The 15,416-nt window shown below is 37.8% G+C and overlaps 1 protein-coding gene across 1 annotated transcript in view; it reads left to right on the top strand.

Annotated features, from left to right (window-relative positions):
* The window catches only part of LOC127854474 (uncharacterized), a 97,281-nt gene extending 82,967 nt beyond the window's left edge, over positions 1–14,314 (top strand). The window contains exons 25-26 of the mRNA XM_052389526.1: positions 14,039–14,120; positions 14,249–14,314. The gene's annotated coding sequence lies outside the window, so the exon portion shown is untranslated. The remainder of the gene's footprint in view (positions 1–14,038; positions 14,121–14,248) is intronic.
* The last annotated feature ends 1,102 nt before the right edge of the window (positions 14,315–15,416 follow it).

The raw sequence follows: 15,416 nt of genomic DNA, 5'->3' as shown, positions 1-15,416 counted from the left end.
TGCTTAAGTTTAGCTTGAAATTGACCTTTATTTTTAATGGCGTTTGCTATATTGTAAATGGGGTTTTGAGGCTATTTTGACCTGCTATGGTAATTTTAGGAGGGATTGAGTCAACACCAGTAGGCCTTTTTGGGGTTTAGATTTTTTATACATTCACATACATGTTTATTTATATTGTATTAATGCTAGGGTGTTCTTCATTTACTGGGACTTTGTTTTCTATACCTATATTTTTAAAAATGTTGATGTAAAATGTGTTTAATTTTTCTGCTATCTGGTGTTGATCTGAAATCAGTGTATTGTTTTCAGTGTTTTTAATAATAATTTTACTGTCTGATTTTTGTGTTGACTTTTGGGATAATAAGTTTTTTATTGTGGGCCAGAAGTCTTTGGATTAGGGTCCCCCATCACATCTTTCTTTAAAATAGACTGATATGGACTCTCGTTTTATCCTGGTTTTAAGATTCCTAAGTTTTTGTACTGTAACCAGTTTTTGCTTGACTTATGTTCCTGATACTTTTTGCTGCCCGGGTCTTGTATATAATTTTTCGGTATTGGGAGTTCATGTATGGTGGGGGTTGTTTACTTGTGGACCTTTTCTTTAATTGGAGTATGTTCATCTATAACCTGTTTAAGCATGTGTTCATGAGTCCAGTAAATATCATCTATATCATCAAATACATGGGCAATATGTAATGGGACATTTTGTAGGTCTTCATTAAACTTGGTTTCATCAAAAAAAAAACTTCTGAATTTAACCCTTTTCCTTGATACTGCCTGACATTGTTCTCTTAAGGATGTTGCAATAACATTATGACAGTCACTTATGCCACAGTTAAAATTCACTGTGTTACAGAAAAAGTTTTTGGCATTAGTTAAAACAACGTCTATAAGGGTGGGGTGGGGTTTTTCATCATACACATGGGGCATTTTACCAGATTTTTCAAGTTAAAACTTTCACTGATATTTAAAAGAGTTTTACATTTTTCTTTTTTCAACAAGTCAAAATTTAAGTCTCCTATAGATATCAGGTGGTCGAAGCAAATACACATTTTATCAAGACATGTTGTTAAACATTGTTCAAAAACTGATTTTTGCATAGACGGTGGTTTATAAAGACCTAATATTGCCCCACCTTCTTTTGTTATTGATAGTTCTTAGCACATGCACTCAAGGTCATTGCTTTCTAAGTCTTATCGCCGTTTAAATGGTAAATCAGATCTAACAAAAGTCATAAGCCCGCCCCCGCTGGCATTTCTGTCTCTTCGTTCCATTTTGTAGCCGTCTACTAAGAAAAGGTTATTATTAAAACTCTCATCTATTTTTGTTTCAGATACTTTTAATAAATCTGTAAGATTGTGATCCAAAATTTGTTTAAAGTCATCAAATTTGTATCTTACACTATTTATGTTTAAGTGGCTATAAATTGGTCCGTTTTTGTTTTCATTTTTTAATTTCCTTAATTCATCGAAGATATCATATTTTTTTCATTTTCTGATGATTCTGTGCTTAACAAATTATCAGTATTGTTACCATTCTGGTCTTCTGTAATTGGTGTTTCGGGTGTTAACATCCAGTCTTCTTCCGGGCCAGGTTCTGGAATGTAACTGTCATTTAAGTTTTTGTAATTTTCACATGTAGTATCTGCTTTTGTGTTGAGGTCATTATGTAATAAGTATAATTAGATGAAATTATTTGTTCAGAGTTTGATAGGACGATTGGTATTCTATTTCTGGTTTCGTCTTGGAGGGCAGTTTTGGTAGAAAGACAGCCCGGGCAATATCATGGGTCATCGGACTGTCCTTATTTGAGGTACTTTCCGATGTGATATTTAGGCACTGTGATCTGAAATGTGACCAAAATCACAAATATCACATTGAAGAGCCTTTTGGTTCTTGGCCACAGGTATTCCACATATTCTACACGGGAATCTAATGGGGCCAGGGTTCATTTCAACATCTCCGCATATCAGGAGAAAGCACTGGAAAAGTCTTTTTCTGGTTCGTGTAGGGTTTGTTTTGGTTCGACGTGTATATTTTGCATGAAATTATAAAATACACATGTTGTCCACGCTAAAACTATCTCCGATGCACACAGAAAAAAGGTTTGTCAGTAGAAAATGGTCAGCAATTGTTTGCTGAAATGTTTCATGGTGATGAAATTTAACATCTTCTGGTTTGATAGTTCTTACATGCACAAACTTCGTATGAAGTACAGTGACAACAAACAATATTGTTCTGAGGATGTACGCGGCCATTGTTGTTTACATTTACCATTTGACGTAGTCTGTTATTATTCAGATCCAAAGGTGTATTCCAAGTCACAAATAATTAAAATTTAAGTTGTTAACTTGCCTTGGATACCGTTGCTAAGGTAAAATTTTCCAGTTTTCATCGTTTTTACTCTCAGAAATGTTAATGTTCTTTTTAATAACACATCCAGAAATTAATACGTATAAACTCGTAACTTTGAACTCTCTTGTAGACTGATGAAAATATCGCTTGAGCTCCTTCCCGCTTTTTCGTTTCCGGTACACTGCTATGGCGCTCAACTTTCAAAAATCTGTTAGAAACTTTCGGAGACAAATTTCTTCCTCAAATGTGTCCCGATCGAGTTGCTACTTTACAGAATGTTTAGAAATATTGATTTTTAATTATTTGAATACTTTTTTGGTGATGTTTCATTCAAAATATAATTAAATATAATTAAAATCGAAATATTTTCTGTTTGTTTTGACATTTTGCGTCTTCCGTCACGCATGTGCACTCACTTGAAGGCGAATCACTTGTAATGAAGAGTTATAATGTTGCATCAATAATTTGTTAACTATGTCATTGAAACCCATCAACAGTTCTTGCCTAGCGTAGCCAGTATAAAACATTTTATTGTCTGATGCATTAATGTCTTTGATGGTTATTGCTGGTATTTCGGTATATGTGGAGATTTCATGCTTGTCAGGAGATGCCTGAACACCGACACTTCCAGAGCTTTTATCACCGACACTGATGTCATCAGCATGTGACTTGGCATAACTGAAATACATAAATTTTATGTATATTATATTTAAGTTAGTGTTAATTGCCTAGTCCTTCCACATAAAGTATGTTATGTTTTGTTCTGACAAAAACAATTCACTACCATATAAAAAAGTGATGATTAATCTTAAGAATCTTTTAACTAAAGGCATGTTAAGTTAAAATTATATTTATCATTTATAGATACAAAAATGCCAAACCCTAAACTGGCCTAAAGAATAAATAGCCTGACATTTTTGGAGGCAATAAATATTGATATCATTACCCATGAAATGATTGAATCTGATCCCAGGAATGACTCTAATTCTGTGGACTTGAAGAATCATCAGGACTGATCAGCACTTTCAAACACCTTTAAAAAAAGTTATAGTAAGATATATAAATGCATGTTTCTGTACATTTTATTTAAGTACAACAACAAACAAATATACTCATCAAATGCAGATAAAATACAGTTTAAATACACAGGAGGTACTTCATACTAAATTTCAAATAACCGGGTGTATATTAGCAAAGTTGATCAGCTACAAATAAGGGTTTGATGTTTTGAAATGTTATTGAATAATATTTCTACATACATGCATACATTTGTATGATCTGAGTGTCTTCATATAACATTCATTTAACTGTTGTTGTTTTGCATTGTTTTCTTATGCAAAGTTTAGTAAAGACAGTGTGGTCTATAATTAATTTGAAATGCATATGTATTATGCATGCATTTTATATCTTCACATACTGTGAAAAGCATGAGATGCATACGTTATATAAAATAGGTTGAAAGGCTGAAACAGCTATTAATCACCTTTATTAGAGATTTACATGTCTATACTTTCTTGGTAGAAAGGATCATCTGCTCAAGGTATTTTGTTGGCACCTTGTTCCAATTCATGGAGTTTGGACAATTCTATCCTCAAATGATCAGAGCATACCCTTATGTATCTGCAACATCAATATACACAAAAGGGTTTATCTTAATACTGACAAAAATAAACAGTCAGAGCAACTTGAATTTGTCACAGAGATAAATGTAAAATGCTAGTTTGTGGGAAACATGGCAAATAATTAAATATACACAGAGGGGCAGGGTGTTGATATTTAATCCACTGAAATTGTACCAATCAATAGAGAACAGATAGCCATATGTTGTATTAATAAGAAAACGATTTTATTAGTAAATGCAATTTAAGTTCATTATATTACAATCAATTTAAGTTCATTATATTACAATTTAAGGCATTCGAGGAATAGAGGAGCTGATTGTTGATATTTACATTGGTGTGGTCCGGTAACATAAATAGTCTATTCAATGTCAATCTGCTCATATTAATCATTCACATTTAAGATTAGCAAATCATGGTGTAAAATGTCAACAAGTTAGGCCATATTAAACCAAATTGAATTAGTTTATAACCCAATTATTACTTAAACAAAATGTTTGTAATAATTTTGCTTGGCATGGACATGTTGTTCTCCTACAAATACGATATTTATGTACTTCGACATAACAGATGTCGGTACACTAATGATACCTTCCCGGTTGGCTTCCAATCTCGCCTGCTTATAGCTCTAATCCATGCAGTTTTCGTAGCATGATTACTGGGCAATTTGTGCAGCGTGACAGGCTTGCCATATCTGCAAACTTTTCCCCAATAATTTTGACATTCAGGCATACAACAATAGAATTTTCCTATTGTTTACTTTTTGCGCCGTGTACTTCTAACAGACTGGAAGTGAGCGATATCTACCCAAATGTGAGACTTCTCTAATGCTACTTAGTTTCGAAAATCCGGAATTTGGGAAATAGGGTTTTCACCCATTGATTTTGAAAAATAGGGTGATTTCATTCTTGAATATGGTAAAAAATTCGTACATTAAAATCATTGCTGCTTTTCTTCTGTTGAAGCTGTACACTTGTATTGATTCAACAAAACTGATAAATATCATAATTAACTTTAATAAACTGATGTTTCATAACATCTTTAATCCTTGAAACTGTCTATTATATAAACTTAAAAAAAACTGATGTTAACTGACATCTTTGTAACTGTCAATTATATCGACTGATATTTTTGCGCTACATTCGCGGACGTCTTTCTACATCTCATACACATTTTTAATTCGCATCTTATTAGAATTTGAAAGTACAGACGCTTTACAAATACAAGCACAATGAGCGACGAATTAAGTCAGATTGAAAACGCATGTATGTAGTCGTAAATAATTTGGTCAGATGCTTGATTTAACTAGTTGTCTACTAAATCTAGTCCGCAGAGCGCTTGAATAACTGGGAATGTTGTCCTAAGCCTTCATTTAGGCGCTTGCTGCATGAAACCGTGGCCGCGTTACGATAATAATTCCAATGAGAATATACCGAAATGAGCAAAGCATTTTCGATCGAAGCTATTGTATTATATGCATTGAAGCATTGAAGTTGACGAATTGGCGTGAAACTCAAATTGGTTGCGTTTTGAATACGCATGATATTGTATTTCTTTGCGTTTTTAAACATTGTACTAGGGTAAAAGATGCTGAAATATGCGCAGCTTATCTGGGGCACTGTTTGGTTATATTGTACAATAAATTACAAAGAACTGTCTATTGAGATGTGTGCGTCATTATTACGATCAATGTCATTGGACCTATGATGCTGTTCAAGCTCATTTTGATTGACCTTTTCATTGTTTTAAAATATCGCCCCTTTTCTTAGTAAATTTTAGCAGTTATAGCCATCGCGTTATTGTTGTATTAGCTGCATACTTTGTATTTCAGTCTTTAATTTGTTTAAGATTTGCAGACAGTTAGTGTGTCACATGCATACAATAGGTTTTAAACGATATTGTTAACTCACAGTTAACTCACATTAACAACAATGCATATACCAGGGTTATTAACTTGCCAATTCCTATTACATCGCTAATGGTTTCTTGATTGCAGTAAGTGACTATCTTATTAGGTTAATTGGTGTTTATCTTCATGTTAAATGCGGTGATGAAATTATCACGTCTGTCTAACGCAATTTAACACATGGCTCACTCAACGACCTAATTCAGCACATGGGTGCAAACGTCTGATATGGCCATACCTAAGCCGTTTGTGACCAGTAACTTCAAATTGTGTTCAAATACAGAAAATGATCACTGCGTGGACCCATGATTGTGGCATGTATTGAATTTGGCTTAAATGTCATGTAAAGGTTTTAAGTCAGCTTATGTAAAATATATAGCATGGGTTTGATTTGTAAACAATGCTTTATGTTTGTGTGTAATATGTTCCCGATCAGCCTGTGCTGTTCTTTCCACCTACAGAAGTTTTATATGTAGAAGGTACTGGAATACCGTGCCTCTTTGACGGTGTAATGCTTTTCCTTTTACATTGTATAATTGACCAAAAAAATAACAATTACTTACGAGAGAACATAAGGTATTGCTGTTTGTCATTTTGGTTCAAGTTCCTCTTGAAATTTTTACAGTAACACTTCAGTCCGTTAATATTTTTATCAATTTATATTATATACGTTAAATTGTCTTCCTTTTATTTACAGTAGTTTTATCTCGATAGCTTTATTTTAATGTTATAAATATGTTACTTGCGATCTATATAGCTACTTCTTCCGTAGGTTGGTTATATCATCCGGAAAATTTCTGGAGCCGCCACCTTGTGTCCGCTGTTTAGACAAGGGCGGAACAGCAAAGGCAACAACCTAGCAAAAAGCGACACCTATCTTCAGTCTTCTTCCGGATACTAGGAAATGCAGCATGCCGTTTTTGATCGCTCTGAATATTGGGTTTATTTCCAATTTATTTCCGTGTTTTGGTTGAGTTTTTGTTTAGACAAGTTTTAGTATTTGTCTAGCATTGTATTATCCGGATTATTTCACAGGTATCGTATTAAACTTTTGTTTAAGTTATGCCTTATCGCCAAATTGTTATTCAGCGGCCACGTGACTTAATCGTTTACACAGTTAACTCTAAAAATGTTAATCTATGTCGTGCATTTGTTTAGACTTGTTTTAGTATTTGTCTAACAAATTATTATCGGTATTATTTTCAATTTTTGTATTAAATTTTTGTTTAATTTATGCCTTATGGGTAGTGTGTTTTCAAGCGTCCACGTGGTTTTATCGTTTGCATAATTAACTGTGAGATGTTTATCAATGCCGTGTATTTGTTTAGACAAGTTTTATTATTTGTCTAACAAATTATTATCGGTGTTATTTTCGATCATTCATTAAACTTGTGTTTAATTAATACCACAAACGCAGTTTTTATGTTCATGAACACTTTACGTTCTCTTTCAGAAAAAACTTAGAGAATGTTTATCATTTGCAAAAATAGTTCATGTGCCGTATAACAATCTGGTTTATGACCAGTAATTGTTGAATATGTTTTACTCTCATATTTCATGTACGAAGGTCGCAGAAAACAAGATATAGCACAGTGCAAGACGTTGACCTCGTTGTATTGGCCATGCATCGGTTGACGTCAGACTATATGGCCCCCACCGTACTTCGGTCTTTGCACGGTACTGTGCAAGGTGTGGACCACGTGGCTCTTTCCACACCTCGGTCGGCGTCAGACCATATGGCTCCCGCCATACATCGGTCTTTGCCCCGTGACTTTGACCAAGTGGCTTCGGCCATGCGTCGGTCGACGTCAGACCATATGGCTTCCGCCATACTTCGGTCTTTACCCGGTAACGTCACTGGTCATTTTATGACCGGTCCGTTCAACGGTCCCTGGTCTTTGACTGGTCCTGTACCGGGCAACATAGGACCTTCCAGAGCCGCAAGCGTGGAGAAGATACTGTTCCTGTTGACCTTCGCCACCGGGCACCGTGCAAGACGTTGACCACGTACTTCGGGCATGCGTCAGTCGACGTCAGACCATATGGCTCCTGCCATACTTCGGTCTTTGCATTTATTTGCACGGTACTAAGCATGTCGTCGACCAAGTGGCCTCGGCCATTCGTCGGTCGACTAAAGACCATATGGCTCCTGCCATACATCGGTCTATGCTTAGTGACGTCAATCACGTGGCGTAGGCAATGCGTCGGTCGACGTCAGACCATACGGCTTCCGCCATTATCCGGGCTTTACCCGTTGATGTCACCGGTCATGTTATGACCGGTCCGTTCACTTGGCACTGGTCGTTGACCGGCCCAGTCGCCGGTCACTGGGTAGTACCCGGTAACGTTACCGGTCATTTTATGACCGGTCCGTTCATCGGTCCAGGCACTGAGCAGGACGTACGACAACGTAGCTTCGACCATGCGTCGACATCATACCATATGGCTCCCGCAATACGTCGGTATATGCTCAGTGACGTAGACCGCGTGGCTTTGGCCATGCGTTGCTCGACGTCAGATCATATTGCTTCCGCCGTACTTCGGTCTTAAACAGGTGACGTCACTGGTCATGATATGACTGGTCCGTTCACCGGCTCCAATCCCTGGTCACCGGTCCCCGGTCATTGACCGGTCCGGTTCGGGCGATTTACCCGATGACGTCACCGGTCATATTATGATCGATCCGATCACTCCTCTTTGTCCGGTCCGGACACCGGGCATATCGATAATCGGTCAACGTCAGACTATATGGCTACCTCTATCTCAGTTCCTTACTCCATGTTGGAGAAAAGGTAACTGAGAGAGGACCGATCCATAGGTCTGCCTACAAGCTTGACCGCATGCGGTCACAGCATTGTAGATGGCTTGGGAGCTATCAGGACTCAGGCCCGAGATGCTAAGGATCCGGAGAGACCTTATCCTCTCTTTCCTGCCTCAATTTACTTGATGTAACCAGGAGTGAACTCGCACAGAATTGCTCCTTTCACAGCAGATTCCCTTTTTGGAGGAAGGATACCGGCGGAAATCACGGCTGACCGGGAAAACCAGATCCTTTCTTCTCTAACGAGAAACAACTCTGGTCAGCGCTTAGGGGTTCTAAAGCGTCCTGCTTCTAAGCATCCGGCAACCCCGACAGCCAAGAATACTAAGATGAAAAACCTTTTTCTCTAAAAGGCCTTCTTTTATTCCACATCCGGCCTCTAACAGGCCGTCTTCCTATTACAGGTCGTCTTCCTATCGGAATTCGTCTGTAAAGGTTTCTTAAATTAAGGGCAAAACCAAGCCGGATCAGAAGACTTTCAAGCCTTCGACCAGCAAGGGCGGACGTCCCTAAGGTCACTCCTTGGGTTTTCCCTTTCTACCAACTCACCTCCGATGCCGGAGGTACCAGTTGCACCCATACTTCTGCACTTCGCAAATCGATGGCTTATATTTAGGGATGCAAGAGGTTAACCGGTTGACCTACTGAAACGTCCAGTCAACCGGTTACATTTTAAGGAAAAGGTTAACCTGGAAAAAATATATGAATATGTTTTTTTCAGTGAATATTTCGTACGATTTTACATTTTTCGCGTGACTTACTGCCAACTTGCGCGGGCGACCAGTTAAAACAACATGGCGCACCATCGACTTGTAATAAATAACGTGTCAACAGTCAAAGTAGTCAAGCAGTTAATCAATACCTTTGTGATAACAAATAAGGGGTACGTTTTGATAACTGACACTACTGGTCTTTTGGCTCGCTAAAATTTAACTAGCGAACTGCGGTGAGTGGGAGCTTATAGCGAAGACGCAATTAACACGTTAAGTGAACTCGCGATAAAAAACAGTTGAGACATTGGACGGCTTATTTTGATGTTTTGTTAACCAATATCCAAAACTGATTGCTCGCAAAAATACCGTGTTTATAAGTAACAATTTTATCACGAATTGAATTCGTAGTTAAAATCTTGACGAGTTAATGCCGTTTTTCTTTATCAAAAATTAATATCATTATGATAATTTACGTCCAATGATTCCACCATTACCGTCCGATGCAAGTTCTATTTTAGTAAGCAAATCATTAACTATTTAAATAATTAAACATAAATTAAAAATATTAAAAATTAATAAACCCGTTAAATTGAGTATTTGTGTAATTGCGTAAAATGTGCGCGCTATGGTACGTCGACAACCATACCTAACTATCAGTTTTGAGACCAGTATCAGTAATACTTAGTTACTTCGCTATTAAATAAATGTACTGATTATATTAAATATTCAACTTACATTTCGTTCAAAATTAATTTTATGTGTATCCTTTATTTTACGCACATTTTTTATTGTATAATGAAAATCAAACGATACTACTTCGGCTACAAACGCTGAAATGCAAGCAACAAAATATGCAATTAGCGAATAAGAATAGATGCGGATTCATTGAACACACATGACCCACTTTACATCGAATTGAAAGGGAAAACCATTTCTATATTAAGCCAATTTGAGTTTCAAAAATTATAACAGAATGAACAAAGAAACACACCATTTTTGTAAGCGATACGGCGCGAAGGTAATATAAGCGGCCAAACCAAAAATAAGTTAATAACACGTGAAAATGAACATTGTGTAGTTCCTATTTTTTTACTCTTATGCATTTACGCAGGAAAATTTAATAAAATATATAGCATATGATGACAAAATTATGAAAATATTTTTTATAATTCATTTTATTACGAAACTGGATTGTTATCAACGCAAGTGATTTCAAATTTGAAATCACTTTTGTTTCTACAGACCGGTTTCACATATTTTATGTAATTTAAATGATTTCAACTTCTTTAGGCGTTTCCATTAACCGGTTAATAACCGGTTACGAAAAAAGGTTAACCGGTTATCATTTGTGTAACCTCTTGCATCCCTACTTATATTAAGTGTTCAACACTTTTTCTATTCTACAGACTTTTAAGTATGGTCGGAGTGCGGCAATTTCGGCTTGCCGTGAATTTCTTTCCCCACCCATTCTTGACCATTCGGCTCTGGCCACCGGTCGGTCTTTTACCGGTCCGGTCCCAGGTCTTTCTGCTGAGACGTCTTTTCCGAAAGAATACGTCCTCTTCAGCACTATCTCTTAATTTGTAGTATTTATCTCAGAGCAATCCGCTTACGCAGAGTCCGATCCTTTCGTCTTTAGTTTCCCACATTCAGTGGTGACTAGACTAGGAGACTCTTGGCAGGAGTACCGCTTCTTTCACCGCAAACTTCCTTGCATCTCGTACGGATGCGGGCAGGGAAGATTGGCGCGCTTACCTGGAACCACTCAGCCTGATCATCTCAGATATGTGGTGTCCTCGGGAGTATCACCTGCACATCAAAAATCTCGAAAAGCTAGCAGTCTTTCTAGCTGTTTCTCGTTTCCAACACATCTTCGCGACTCCTGTGTCAACAGACAACACATCAGTTGTGGTTTACATCCAGGCACAAGGATGTATGCATGATCACCCCCTGTATCTGGAAACCAGAAACGTGCTCGTTCTTTGCAAGAACTTCAACATTTCTCTCTCGTTCAAACACATACCATGTCGACTCAACGCCCTGTCGAACAGTGTGTCTTGCAAACACCAGTTCCTTCTGCCAGATTGACCATTTCATCAGGAATTGACCAACTAGATTTTTCTCACATTCGGTTATCAACTGGTCCTCCTGTTTGCGACCAGAGACAACCACATACTTCCTGTGTAAGTGAGTCCAGTTTACAATCCAGCAGCGTTGGCGATTGTCGCGCTTTCATCCGCTTGAGACCAACTAGACTCTAACACCTATGTCTCACTTATTCTATTCCTATATTTTGGAGTATCAAGGTGAGCTCTTGCCAGATCATCCTGGTGGCCAAGGAGATTCTGGTTTAACGACATTCTCAGTCTCCTGTACGATTTTCCAGGAAACTCATTCACAGGTCATATTTCCTATCTCAGAGAGATAGATTTTATAAGTTCCAGACATGTTCCACCACAAGTATGGCCATTATTAGATATTCCCTACAGAATAACATTTTTCTGTTAGGGCTTCAACTCTCGTTGCCTCTGCAAGGAAAAGTCCACCAGTCTACGATGCTTTCTGGAAGCTTTTCTCTGACTGGTGTATTCGAGGGCATATTGTTCCCCTTAATCACTCTGCTAGACGCATAGAGCATTTTTTTCTTATTTATCTTCTTGATGATAAAAAACTTTCTCTTACCTCCATCAAGGATACAGACTATGCTTCACATAACTTGGCTTTTCGTAAGTCATCACACATTTATGCTGACCTACCTATTTCATGACCTAGCCATGGAACTTCAACGCTCTGTTTCTCGTTCCTTTAAAGGTTTTGACTTGCGTTCTTTGATCGCTTACGAGGTTCCTGATGACCCATTTCATCAGGCTTCCTAACAGTTCCTAAAAACTTGAATACCGTTTTCCTTCTTACTATAGGCTTCAGCCAAACGGAGAAGTGAAATTCATGCTCTTTCTGTCGAAGATGACGATCTTCATTTTGATCGGATTGCTTCGTCTCTTTGTTGTGTCAGCTAAGATTTCGTGCTAAATATCAACTCCCCTATATGGCTTCTAAACCCTTCAAGGTCGCAAGTCTTTCTAGAACATTGGGACATAAAGATGAAGATAGACTGCTTTGCCAAGTCAGGGCTTTGAAGTTCTACATCAGCAGAGTAAGTTCATTCGAGGCTCTCGCTAGAGACTCTTCATTCCTTAAAAGGGGGGGGGGCGATGTGTCTGCGGCTTCTTGTTGAGCAGCCTCAATTAAAAGGCTTACTATTTTCTCTCTCATCTAGGGATTCATCCCTGTTTAAGAGCAGACCGCATTAATTACGAGCTCTGTCAGTTTTGTGGGCGTATGTTATCACACCCCACCCTCTAACATGCTCCAACATACTTTCTGGTGGAATCCGACCACATTTTTTTATCTTCGTTCTCTGGAGTGCCAACAAGACAAATTGTAATTGTTGGGACCCCTTGTTGTTTCACAAACGGTAGTGTCGTATACCACATAGACATACTTACTCTTTCCCGAGAAGTCAAAGTCAATACCGTACTAACGAAGATTACCTGATAACTCTAATTATGAGTTCTGCTATCATTAGCTGATAACCCTGGATACGGCTTCTGTTGTGATGGGGATTGGGGAGCTATATGCGAACCTTCCCACCGCAGCTGCAAATTCAGCTATATAGATAGCAGGTAACGTATATATGACGTTTAAAACAAATTGTTACGTAAAACTCATTTAAATTATTAAATATTTACCTGCTATCGGTGAGTCCCTACTCCCACCCCGCTCTTCGACTAATATTTTAGATATATTGGAACAAGACTGAAGGTAGCTGTCGCTTTTTGTTAGGTTGCGTTACACAATGTTCCGCCCTAGCCTTTACTGCGGACACAGGGTGTCGGCTTCAGAAATTTTCCGGATGATACAACCACGGAAGTGGTAGCTATTTAGATAGCAGGTAAGTATTAAATATTTAAAATGAATTTTACTGTTTCCAATAATCCAGCTGGCATTATCCGCTACTGACATATTCATGTATTATTGATGTATTATGTTAAGTGACCAGGTTGTAACACTTGGGCACAAGTATCCAGTGTGTTATAATTGTGAGATAATATCAAAGTTGGATTCTCAACCATCTTGTTTTTATGGCCGATTTTGAGCTTGTAGCGTACGTGGGTCGCTTATTGTCCTGTATTGGCCTATAGAAATGCCATTTTCTATCTGTTTAATGTTATAGCCGCGGTAAGCTGCGGTCGATTTCGGCCACATTTAGAATGTTACAAACATTCTTGAGTCAATGCTTATTGAATTCTAAGAACTTTCGTTTGAACTTTCTTACTTACTGTAAACATAATATGATTGCAAATGCTGAACATCATATAATGTATCCGTCCATTGCATTTTACTCATGTTGATTATGTTTTTACCTCGATGCATCATTTAGTTTTATATACATTCACTTTAGGCCGACCTTTTACATGTCTAGAGCTTAGCCCAATCAGTTCTTCATTAAGACAGAATACACAATTCAGTATGTCGTCTTTAATCACCCTGTGTGAATCCATTTTCCAATCGACCACCTCTTATGACTGGATATTTGCCTGACAAGCCTGTGTTGTGATTTACAGGTGCTGTGTATGGCTGTTCTTCTAACTTTGATATTTAAGAAACCAGCGGAGTTTGATGATGTGGAGGAACCTCGTGAACTGGGTTGGTACATTCTTCAAGTGATTAATTGGGAAATATTCGTGATAAAAGTTTTTTTCATTGTCTTGAAACGGTGAAAATAAAAATTCTTATTAATCCTTTGACAAATTAAGGTTCATACATTTCCATAGATGATGATGAAGAGTACTTGAAGGCAGTTACTGAAGACCCTGATGTCCACCACAACCTTCGTCCCCCTTTACCAGCTCACCTTCTGAAGGCTATCCGCGAGCGACTTGGGGTAAATTCTTGCATTAAATATTGTGTATAGCTCACCTGAGCATGAAGGCTATCCGCGAGCGACTCAGGGTAAATTCTTGCATTAAATATTGTGTATAGCTCACCTTAGCGTGAAGGCTATTGCGAGCGACTCATGGTAAATTATTGCATTACATATTGTGTATAGCTCACCTGAGCGTGAAGGCTATCTGCTAGCGACTAGGGATAAATTCTTGCATTAAATATAGTGTATAGCTCACTTGAGCGTGAAGGCTATCTACGAGCGACTCAGGTTAAATTCTTGCAATAAATGGTGTGTATAGCTCATCTGAGCGCATCATGCTCATTTTCAACATTTGTGAAAGCCTTAAGCCTGTTTGTTTTACCTTATCTCTTATCTTGTGAACACACAATATATAGGCTCACCTGAGCGCAACAGGCTTATTTTAACCTTTCGTGAAAGCGGTTAGCCTGTTTCTTGTCCTTATTTCTCAGGTATCTTGTGAACACACAAGAGTGAAGGCATTCATCCCATTGCTTATCAGTGTCTCTTATCTTGTAAACACACAAGATATTGCGGTTATTGCCCAATCCTTATGCTACTTTGTTAAAACATTTGTTCCAATGATATATCAGCAGATTGTTGCTATATGACAGTGGATATGGTGTCGACATTCAATGTAGTTTAGCTAAAGTAAGTAGGTTTTAAATGTCTGTGCCACTTGTAAAATAAATATATTATATGACGGCTCATGAAACGAAAATCTGATCTGAAACTGAAATCAACAAATAGCCTCTTATTTGTTTATGTTCCAGCTTGAGTGGATCATGGATGTTGCCATTCGAAACATGATCATCCATTTTGTGTATTTGAGCATCGTCATACTGGCAATCACTGGCCACAAGAACGTTTCCACTTGCTACGAGACCAGCCTTTCAGTCAGGAAAATGTTTGATGACAACAACCTAGGGTTTCAACAGGAAGACGTGGGTACAATTTTGCATTTAGCAAGAACTAGCAGTATGTTGGAATCTGTCTACTTGAAATGCTAAAATTAGCCCACCTAGTAACAATGAAGA

The sequence above is a fragment of the Dreissena polymorpha genome, chromosome 13 (genome assembly GCF_020536995.1).
Source record: "Dreissena polymorpha isolate Duluth1 chromosome 13, UMN_Dpol_1.0, whole genome shotgun sequence".
Classification (NCBI taxonomy): Eukaryota; Metazoa; Mollusca; class Bivalvia; order Myida; family Dreissenidae; genus Dreissena; species Dreissena polymorpha.
The sequence above is the reverse complement of the archived record's forward strand: the minus strand, read 5'-3'. Positions and strand labels throughout refer to the sequence as shown.